A 12,080-nucleotide genomic window follows, 5' to 3' on the forward strand; every position below is an offset into this window, starting at 1 on the left:
GAATGTACTAAAACACAAATAAAGCCTAGTTTATTAATGCGCCTTCATCATTTCCTTGTAACGTAGAAGAAAAGTGCTTCTTACAAATTGAACTTCTTTCTTTACCATTAGTTTCCGCAAAATACCATTAGCTACTACTCCTTTCAAGGGAAAGAAACCACAATTAGAATTATACATTTATAATGACGACTTCCGCAGACTGTTGAGAGTGAATCATCATTTGTTGAGTTAAGTTGTAATCTCCCATGAGTCAAAAGTCGTGGAAGACTTTTGAAGGTTTTTGGAAGACCTCAAACTTTTTAAAAACCATTAAGAATCCGTAAATACTTATGATAGGTACCTGTTAATGGCTCTAATCTTAAGGACTATAAAAGATTTGAATGATATAAAATGATCTAGATTGCTTTTAGAGATTCATAAACCCGCTAATAGCTCAGCTGCTAAACACTAAATGCACTGTAAGCACTTTGGGGCTTTTACATGGAGGCTATTCGAATCTGTAGTCTGGTATTGAAAAGCTCTTTAAAACTAAAGCTTTTCAGCGCTCACTAAAGCACCTTAAGGGTTCTAATTTCTAATAGATTTTTACGGTTCAGATTTAGAAAAATGATAAGGTACAAACTTTAAAGGCCAACTGTCTGTTAGTCTTCTTTAAAAGCTCAAAAGGTTTTACCGGCTCGCGTCAAACAAAGTAGACAATCTCAAAAAGAACTTCGGAGATTCTTTGAACCCTCCGGAAGCTCTTGAAGACTGTTTCGACTCTTGAGAGTACGGATCTCATAGAAAGAGGAGCATTCTAGAGAAAGTCACTTTTTTGAGGCTCTTGAATATTGTTTCTTCCTCAATTGCAATAAAAGCTGTTGAAAAGAGTTAGGGACATACAAAGGTTTTAAAGGCTCAAGATTGGTCTTTTAAGCAATTTTAGAGTGTATTAAGGGATTTGGTGGCTCTTACAAAAGTTCTTACCCGCTCGTTAGGGCAAGGTCAAGAGCAGAAATCTCTTGGTGAGAAAACTTTTTGAGGCCCATGCAAGCTCTTACACAGCCTTAATGAGATATAATGCCTCTAAAAGGTCCTTAAACTTTGACAAAACCCTTTAAAAGTACTGTAAAACCTATTGAAACCTTTGCATTGGTAATTCTAGTGATTCATCAAGTTCTGAAATGGTTTTAGAGAGAAATAATGTCTCTTAATATTATTATTATATTAATGGCCCTTGAGAGTTTTTAAATACCCATAAAACCGACCAATGAGGTCTCATAGACTAATAACGGGAGAATGCTCTTAGATATGTGGTAATAATTAAAGTCGCCTAAAAGCTCTTAGGAACGCAAAAGGCCTTTGTGAAGAATTTCTTTAAAAACATCGTAACGACTTAACGTGGAGGCTCTCTACAACTGTACGCGAGACTTAAAATTGTTTGGAATCCTTAAGGATTCTTAAGCGATCACATTAAAGCAGTTTTAAGATCTTAGAAGATCTTTGGGATCAGATCTGAAATACTCCTAACGAATAAGGCTTCTAATGGTTCTGAAAGACCAGGCGTCTCACAAAAATTTTTAAATTGGACGACTCTATTAAAAAAGCGTTTGGAAGGTTTTTGGTGCACCTTTACAGGAGATCATAGGGTCCGTTTGCTACTCCTAAAAGCTCCGCTTTTATAGGAAAGGAGCATTTCAAGAACCTCTAGACGACTTATTTTTAAAGGAATTGAAGGCAGCTATCAAAGCCTCTCGGATGCCTTTTGAAGCGCTGCTTTTACACGTAATCGGTCTTTTCAAATTTTGGATACGTAACTCCCTTGTAGGCTATTAAACTGTTTTAAAAACTCGTAATAACTCCCAACTTGCAAGACTCTTAGGGGCTTTAAACGCGACTAAAGACAACTTTCGTAAGGTCGCAAAGGACCATAAACATCTCTAAAGGCTAATAATATGGTAATGCTCTTACTTTAAAAACTGTTAAGGAGTTAATACTTTGACAATTGAAAGCTAGCTGTCTATTAACTAGGACAAAAAAACCCTCGGAAAAATTACCTGGACCTACCAATAACCTATTTTCCAACACTGCTGGGTGTCACACTCTCTGTTATTCGAGAGGGGTTTTTATCCGGGGGATTGTATACTAATAATAATGCCTTTCAAGAGATTTAAGTGTTGTTAGAACTTTTCTTAAAAGCTCGATTTTTAAAGAGGACAGGTTCTCAAGGACTCTCAAGGATTACGGGAAGCTTTTGGTGACCCTTTGGAGAGCTCTTGAAGGGATTTGGAATTTGCATAAGATTCTCAATTAAAGGATCGACATGTAGAGAAAGAAGAACTTTTGGTCGTCCTGTTACGCTCCCTTGATACTGTCTGCATCTCTCAAAGGTTTTAAAGAGCCTTTAATGACATTAAGCCTTCTTCGAGATTGTCACATTCGCTTAAATATTTTTACTGGCTGGTCTGTAAAGTGTTTTCTTGAAATTTAGATAAATAATAATCTTGCAGATTCTAAAATCCCTTAATGACCCTAAATGACCGCCCAAAGCTCTCTCAAGGAACTTTAAAGGTGGTCAGTACAAGCTCCTAAGTACTTCTAAAGAGCAACAAGACCCTTTAATTTGGGTGCGTAGAATCCAAATCAATTCGTACTTTTTCGATCAGACTAGGAACCAATTTCGAAAAAAAATTCAAAGGGCTGTAACTTTTGAACTGGTAGCCCAATCTTGGAACTGTTTGAAATTATGGATTCTACAGGCCACATTCTATAAGAAAATTTTTTTCCGGGTCGATCTGAGACAATTTTTTTTTCGGGGCTCAAAAAAAGGCAGTGTATAACCTTCCTTTTTTACCAAAAATCGACTACACCAAAATTTCTCGGGAAAACACTTTTTCTTATTAATTTGGGTGCGTAGAATCCAAATCAATTCGTACTTTTTTGATCAGACTTCTCAATCAAAAGTTATAGACTAGAAACCAATTTCGAAAAAAAATTCAAAGGGCTGTAACTTTTGAACTAGTAGCCCGATCTCGAAACTGTTCGAAATTATGGATTCTACAGGCCACATTCTATAAGAAAATTTTTTTCCGGGTCGATCTGAGACAATTTCTTTCTCTGGACTCAAAAAAAGGCAGTGTATAACCTTCCTTTTTTACCAAAAATCAACTACACCAAAATTTCTCGGGAAAACACGTTTTCTTATTAATTTGGGTGCGTACAATCCAAATCAAGTCGTACTTTTTCGATCAGACAGCTTAATCAAAAGTTATAAACTAGAAACCAATTTCGAACAAAAATTCAAAGGGCTGTAACTTTTGAACTAGTAACCCAATCTTGGAACTGTTTGAAATTATGGATTCTACAGGCCACATTCTATAAGAAAATTTTTTTCCGGGTCGATCTGAGACAATTTTCTTTTCGGGGCTCAAAAAAAGGCAGTGTATAACCTTCCTTTTTTACCAAAAATCGACTACAATAAAATTTCTCGGGAAAACACTTTTTCCTCTTAATTTTTGTGCGTAGAATCCAAATCAATTCGTACTTTTTCGATCAGACTTCTTAATCAACTATAGACTAGAAACCAATTTCGAAAAAAAATTCAAAGGGCTGTAACTTTTGAACTAGTAGCCGAATCTTGGAACTGTTTAAAGTTATGGATTCTACAGGCCACATTCTATAAGAAAATTCCTTTTCGGGGTCGATCTGAGACAATTTTTTTTTCTGGGTTCAAAAAAAGGCAGTGTATAACCTTCTTTTTTTACCAAAAATCGAATACACCAAAATTTCTGGGGAAAACACTTTTTCTTATTAAAATCTCTTAACGATCTTCAAAATGGATTAAAGGTTTTCTGCTGGCGGTTTTAGGTGCCCTTAACTACTATACTTACAAACGCTTTTTATAGACTTTTAAGTGGCGTGGGCTCTGACAAACACCAAAGTCTCACGAGGTTTCAAAAAGGTTCATGAAGAGTGACCACAACATATAAACAGAAAGTGATGGGTGGCTTTGCTTAAACTCCCTTAAAGGTTTTTGGATGCTACTAAAGTTTCTAGAAGCATACTTTAGGAAGCTCCAGAAGAATACAATAAACGCGTGTGTTTTTAAAATATTCTAATTAGAGCTAGTGGATGATTTTGCAAACGAAGGGCCCTAGGGGTCCCCAACATTTTGTAAAATGTCTAGAACGGAGTCTTCTCAGGATTCGTAGGTATACACAGACTATTGAAATGTCTTGAAAAGTACATAATAGTCGCAAACAGCTCTTACAAGCCCCTTAGGTGGCCGAAAGGTTATTAAAAAGGTGAATACTCTTGAAGAGGTCTTTTGTACGTCACGTAAGCAATTGTCTTCCGCAATTCCGTCCCCTTACCTCTCCCCTTCCATTCTTCCTACAAAACTCCCACGCCCCATTTATTTTATTCTCTGCGTATCTCCTGTCGTCATCAATGTTTTTCGGTGCTCCATCTCTATTTTCGTTCCCCATCTCACCTTCTTCCCCTTTGTCTTTTTTCCCAATACTAGGTACTCTGACCTCTCTCCCCCTCGTCGTCTGTGTGTAACTTACACACCTTTATCTTCTTTCTCCTCACACCTCCCACCGGATTATCACGCACAAGCGTTTTGCCCTTAATAACTCCTTTGACAAAAGATAAGAAAACAGTATGGAAACACTATGAACTAACAAAAACACAGAAAGACAAAGAGGATTATATGCAGTGAAAAATGAAATTAAAGGAACAAAGAAAAAATCCTAGAAGGGGTTTGGAGAAGAGATAACAGAAGAATACGAGGAAGAATACAAAACAGATTGTAAGAAATTCTGGACGAGAATAAAAAAATTAAGGGGGGAAAACAGGGAACACATGAGAATAAATAAAAATAAACAGGGATAAACACTAACAGATACAAAAGAAATACTAGAGAGAACATTACATAATTGAGTATACCTAACACGATAGAGCCAGAAGATAAAATATCAAGAGAAGAACAAGTGGAACAGGCACAAAGAATAAAGAGAGAAGAAGTCGAAGAGCCAATACAAAAATCAAAATTGGAAGAGCAAGTGGAGAAGATGGCATTGCACCGGATATTAGGAGAGAGGTATGGGAAAAACTGAGAGAACTGGAAATACCCAACATGTTGGTAAACACGGTGAGATGTACATATTATGAAACAGTAAGAGCAAGAGTGCAGATGGCGGGACAAAGACCAGATGAATTCAAAATGTGTAAGGGAAGGAGACGGCATAAGCCCTCTACTTTTTATCATTATTATAGACAAAATTACTAAACAAATTCAAGAAAAATATAACCAAATGGACAGGAACCTGGCAGCAGTTAGAACGAGCAGCCCGTTATTCGCAGATGTTGTGGTATTAATAGTAAATCAGAAGAAACAAAATGCAAAATTTAGTAAACGCCTGGACTAAAGAAATTGAAGACAGGCGAAAACATGAAGATAGAAATAAATACAAACAAAACAAAAATAATGATCATAAATGAAATAGAAACAGACAAAGGAATCAAATGCAAGAATAAATAATATTGGAAGGAATAACAACACACGAATGCTTGGGAAGTGTAATGGATGGGAAAATAGAGCTACTACATCAACAACAATATATTACTCAGTAAACAACACAATACTAGGAGATAAAAACGTAGGTATAGAGGTAAAAAGAAAAATACCAACTATATACGCTTCGGAAAACTGGACACTAATGAAGGAAACGAAATGGAAATGAAACAATTTCTGGAAAAACCAAATGGGACAGGGTAAGAAATGACCTGATCAGAGAAGTAGAAGAACAGAGGTAATAACGGAAAAAATAAAAAGAAACAACTGAACTGGTTTGTGCATATAATAAAGAGGAACCAGAGAGATTTACAAGAATGATAATGGAGATGGGAGAACCAAGGGAGAAGTAAAGAGGAAGACCAAGGAGACAATGAATGGACCAGATCCGAGAAATAGAAATGGAAAGAGGAAAGACGGTAGAGGAAACGAAAATCCTAGCAAGAGACAGGATAGAATAGAGGAATTGAATACAGCGGATAAGGAGTAGAGAAGAGAAAGAAGAATAACCCTTTTTTTATGTGAATTCGTTCTTTTATTTTCATGGGAAATTGCAATGCGACTAATGTGGCTAATATTGCAAATATTTCATTGGGACATTTTCCAGTACCGAATGGTACAGGAAGTATTCCATGGGCAAATATGTAGGAAGTGAATTTATCTGAAATACGTGTGACAATTTTTGAAAGTCTTTTCTCCATCAAATCATATTCTTCTTTGTGTATCAACCAAATGGCGCTGACAAAAACTCAATCTTATTACTAAAGATAAACAAGGTGGGGTTGCCTCTGTACTCTTAATACCTATAATCGTCATTAAGCTCATTTACAACTTTCAACATTCCATCAAGATATTAAAATAGAATGATAATTAAGACTTGAAATACTAATCATACGCATTACTTGCTGGAGGAAAAGTTGCTTGAATTGCGAGTATAAAACGTAGCAGAAGGTGTAACATGAATCAGTACCAACAAGCTACTCCTCAACCAACAATGTCTGTTACGGTAAGTGCCAAGGAGAAGAATCATCTAAGCTTAGCATTAATTTTGTTTCAGGCTCTGTTACTTGTCGCTTTTGCTTCGCTTGCCAACGCTGGCATCTTGGAGCCGCTACCAGCTGCGTTAAGGCTCTCAGTTTCCCAACCAGCCCCAGCTGTCAGCCTAGTGTCACCAGCCATCACTAAGACTGAGTACACACCAGGATCATACTCATCGTCGTACAGAAGCGATGTCATCACTCCACGTGTTAAATACACCGAAACGCCCGGTGTCAGCATTACGGTACCCCAACCGAGCATTGCCATCGCACCAGCCGTAGCCCGTGTCGAGCACGTCCTCCCAGCAGTCGAAAGGATCGCCGTTCCCACCGTTGCACGTGTTGAACCCCTTATCGCTCCAGTGGAAAGGATCGAAAAAATTCTACCGGCCCTTCCATCCATCGCCCGATTCGAACATCTCGCACTGCCAACCCCCGTCGAAAGAATAGAAAAGGTCATCGCACCACTTCCGACCGTCGCTAGATTCGAGCACCTCGCCGCCGCTCCCCTCCTGGAAGCGCGCACCATTGCCTCGCTCCCAACAATTTCCAAAGTCGAGCACCTCGCTCCGGCCGTCGCCCGAGTTGATCATCTCACCACCGCTCCTCTTCTCACCGAAACCCTTCACGGTATCGCAACTCCAGCCATTGCCAAGACGTTCGCCTTCGGAACCGCAGCGCCACTTCTTCGTTCCGAACTCGTTGCACCTGCCGCATATGGATATGGCCTCGCTGGATTCGGCGCACGTGAAATCGCATTAGGTCACGGCGTCCACTACAAGTCTATTTTGTAATTTACACGTTTTATGTGTAACTTAAAGGGTTGAATAAATTTTTGCATGGATTTCAATTTTGTTCTTAGTATTCCTTCGCCTAACACTTCATCCACATTGGAAATAAAAAGGAAGAACCATAAGCTTTTCACTGTGGTCTAAGTTACGTTTAGGGTTTCTACGACACCACTACCTATACCCTTAGAAACACCTGATGTGTTGTTAGACCCTTAAAACTGTTGAAGGTTCTTCTTAAACGGTCCTGAAAAGTTCTTTCAGATGAAATTTAAGCTCTACCTTGAAATATTCCTCATCCTCATCCACTATTTAAGGCTGTCTTATACCTTCAAACGCTCACAATAGCACTTGGATGTTGCAGAACGATGTTCTAATATTTGATAAGCTTCTGCTAGTTGGATACCTTTGGAAGATTTTGCAAAATATTTGGGACCTCTAAAGGCTCGTATAACTAAATCTGTATTAAATGCTTCTCTAAAACTCTCTTGGACAGGGCTGAAAACCTTCGGATCTTACAGTAGTAAAATCCTTAAAAGGTTGACCACTTTTTTACTGTGTCTTTGAACAGCACGAAAATTTACGCGATTTAGTCTAAATCACCGATAATTTGCACAAAACGGAAATAGTAATAAATATAATAAATATATAATATATAATATATAAATATAATAAATAAGGATAATACCCTGTAGGTTATTGTCCTGAAATGTCGCCCACGTTGTTACTAAATGCCTCACTGAAGAGGATTTCAGGTTATCGGCTGATGACGCCTGCAGGCTGGGTTCGGTGTACTGCACCAGTTTACACGCCAAATGGCCCGATTTTCGCAGTAATCAATACAAAGCTTCATTAATAACACACCGCAAGAATTTAAAAAAGAACGCATACACTAAGGACAAAACGCAGCATTTCGTACTGTTCCGATTTAATTAATTATAGAAAACTCGGAATACACTTATTTTTCTGCTCCACATTTTCGCTTTGAATTGTTACTCTACCACTTTTGCATGCCGCCACTTTGCTAGGCAGACCTCGAACGAACATTTCCGCACTTTTATGTACCAACATACTCGGTATGATAAGAAATAGCTGTGTGTTCGTCGACCTAGCATAATATTACGTGACAAATTACCACGTTAATGATACAATATGATTCTTTTTTTATATACACAAATTTTCCTCAAGGCAAAGATCTAATATTTGAAGGTAAATGAACATTAACCACTTCAATGCTATAGGGAGGTATGGAATACTGCATTTTTCCGTAAAATGTTTACGGCCCTTACAGCATCATTTTAGGCCTGAGTCTTGAGTGAAAACGTAGCATCGGGTGGTATGAAATAATCCCCAATATATTACGAAGATGGTACGATAGTTTTAAGGAAATGAACATTAAATTTTTCATACCCCTCAGACCTCCAGTTTCGGATTTCTCCCTAAAACATTTACGGACCACCTACAGCATCATTTTTTTTGGAAAGTCTTTAGGCCTGAGTTTTGATGTAATACCGGGGGGTCTGGGGTGTATTACGATTTATGGAAATGAACAATAAATCCTGAATTGTTGGGGATGTTCTATACTCCTCCGGATCACCAGGTTCTGCATTCTTCTCTAAAACGTTAACAGACCCTACCACTTCCCCCTCCGCCTAACCCCCCGGATCTGCATTCTTGACCTTTTATTATTGTGGACCACTCCTACAGGTTTTTAACGGTTCAGAATGGCGCTTAAAAGAGCTCCTAGGAACCCTTAAGGTCTCAAAAACCTACTTAATGGTTTTCGTTTCTTACAGACCTCAAAGGCCAAAGTAGTTCTTAATAACCCTAAAAAAAATTAGTAAAAACGCTTGGATCGTATTTGCGTAAGGAATCTCAGCGCTTTTGGAGTCGGAATCTGTGTAACGTGGTTTTTTAAACCCTATTTAAGTAATATTGTTACGCCATCTATGTATTTCCTCTGAAAACCCGCGTAGCTTAGATGTAATTATTACCTTAGTTCTTTAGTTCACCACTAGAGGCCATCCGAGTATACCTTTTTTGCACATAATTCTGTCCCTTTTTGTCTTGCGATCATACTCCGATCCAAAGTTTTGAACAGACTCCAAGTGAAGGACCTAAAAGCTTCTAACTCTTGAAAACCTCGTGGAGAACTTCACTGTTCGAAGGATTTAAAAATTTGACAAGGTTTTTGTAAGATTTTGAAGGTTTTTAAGAACCGCTGAAGACACATAAATCGACGTAAAGGGAATCTGAAAAGAAGAGACGTAAAGAAACGCACTCTAAGGAGAGAGGCGTAATGAAATGTAACGTGGAAGAGTGCTGATGAGGATAGCCGAGTATGAAAATGTTGGGAGTAGTGGAGCAGCTGTGACAAAGGTGTGTAATACGTATAAAGCAGGAGCGCCAGCAGGAGGGTGGTGTAAAGAGGTCATGATGAAGATAATAAAGAGACACGAATGGAGGTGGGCATCACGGAGAGCGTTTCATTGGGAAAGAAGGGGTAAAGGAACCGTGTATAACAACAATTTCCAGAAAGTAGGCGGGAAAAAGGGGTGATGGAAGCGAAAACGAGTAAGTTGTAAAAGAAACGGGCGTTAGGGTAAGATGCGTGAAAACGACGTGTAGGATAGTTGAAGAAGCGTGAGAAAAAAAGATGTGTGAACGAGGAGCGACTACGTATGAAGCAAAGGTAAAGAAAGAAAGTAAGAAGAAGGAAGATCTGTACAAGCCAACGAGGTGTAAAAGGAAAATGTGTCAAAATCGTTAGAAGAATGTAGACAGAAGAATTGAAAGATTTCAATGGAATGGAAGAATCCATTTTGTGGAAGTTCAAGAATTAGAAATTGAATTATAGATAAAGGTGTTTTTAATATGGAACGCCGTTTTACTTTTTATTACGAAAGTTTACAATGTAACATTATAAACAACAGTTAATTTTATTTCCCGATTTATTATGTTTGTTGTTTTTATGTGAAACATTAAATAAGTTTGTTTAAAAAACATCACTTAATTGAAATGATGTATGAATTATATAGCAATGTGTATAACGAAAGTTTAACAATACAAATCAACAAACGAATACATAAACGAACAGTAATATAACTAACTAGAACTAATTCAACAAACATAAAAATTTATTCATATTAAATGTGGGATTAAGATTATGAACAAACATTTTAATTCAACAATCATATTAATTCAATTATTGAAGTGTTGTACAAATATTCCCAACAATCATTTTAATTCAACAATCATATTAATTCGTGCTGTTAAAATCGGAAAGCATTATTTAAAATTATTGTTGAATTAAAATGTTACATGAATTAAAATGTTCGTTGATAACTTTAATTCGTATCTGTGATTGTGCGGAAGTTTCAGGAACTACAGTTTAGTGTATTTGGCTACGTGTATACTAGCGCCTAATTAAAATGATCAACAAACATTTTAATTCATGTAACATTTTAATTCAACAATCATATTAATTCAACAATCATTTTAAAAGATTCTTTTACTACGTCTAACAATAAAAATTTATTTGTTTGTTGAATTAAAGTGATTGTTGAAAATATTCGGCCTCAATTTTCATATCGTCGAATTTATATGACTGATGAATTAAAATGTTTGTTGATAATTTTAATTCCACATTTAAAATGAATGAATTTTTATGTTTGTTGGACAAAATCGTATTATTAATCGAAGTATTTCTTGCAATTCAATTTAATTGTTTGTTATTAATTGTTTGTTGAAATACAGTTTCATATACACTCATTCAATATAACAATATAATTTATTTCACATTTTTATTAAGTAACATTTTTTAAACAATCATATTTAATACGTAAGACAATAACAACAAACGTAAAAAGTAGAGGCATACGATTGACTGTTATTTAAAATGGCACATTGTAAAATTTTGGAATAAAATTATACAAATATTTTCAGAGAACATTTTAATTCAACAATCATATGAATTCATGCTGTTAAAATCGGCAAGAATTATTTAAAGTGATTGTTGAATTAAAATGTTATATTAATTAAAATGATTGTTGATAATTTTAATTCGTATCTCTGATTGTGCGGAAGTTTCAGGAACTACAGTTTAGTCTATTTGACTACGTGTATACTAGCGCCTAATTAAAATTATCAACAATCATTTTAATTCATGTATCATCGTTATTAATCAACATTTTTTCAATCAATCTCTTAATACGTAAGATAAAAACAACAAACGAAAAATTTAGAGACATATGTTAGAGATGGCTTGGTAAGAAAAATAATATAGTTCGTTGTTGGTATGGTTACATAATAATAACAAGATTGTAAAATAAAAATACAAGTTGCGTTTTGATTTCTTGTTGAAGAAACTACGTATATCAGCGTGTAGGTACACCAAATTAGCGGCCCCGTTCCTCAGAGTGATACAGAGTGGCGACCGTGACAGGACAAGTGGGTAAATTTAAGTGGTGTACAACAAAAAGTAATAGAGATTGTCAAACAAAAAGTTGAAGATGACTGAACCACTCAAAAAACGACGTACTGTAGCCCGCGGTGCTTTTACTCGAGCTTTCAATACCTTTATGGAGACGGTTTGTACGGAAACCACTTTGGACGTTAAGCAAAGCGCGTTTCAATTACTAGAAATACGGCTGAAAGAATTAGATATCAGTCAAGAACATTATAACAAAAAGTTGTTTC

The sequence above is a fragment of the Photinus pyralis genome, unplaced genomic scaffold (genome assembly GCF_008802855.1).
Source record: "Photinus pyralis isolate 1611_PpyrPB1 unplaced genomic scaffold, Ppyr1.3 Ppyr1.4_LG9, whole genome shotgun sequence".
Classification (NCBI taxonomy): domain Eukaryota; kingdom Metazoa; phylum Arthropoda; class Insecta; order Coleoptera; family Lampyridae; genus Photinus; species Photinus pyralis.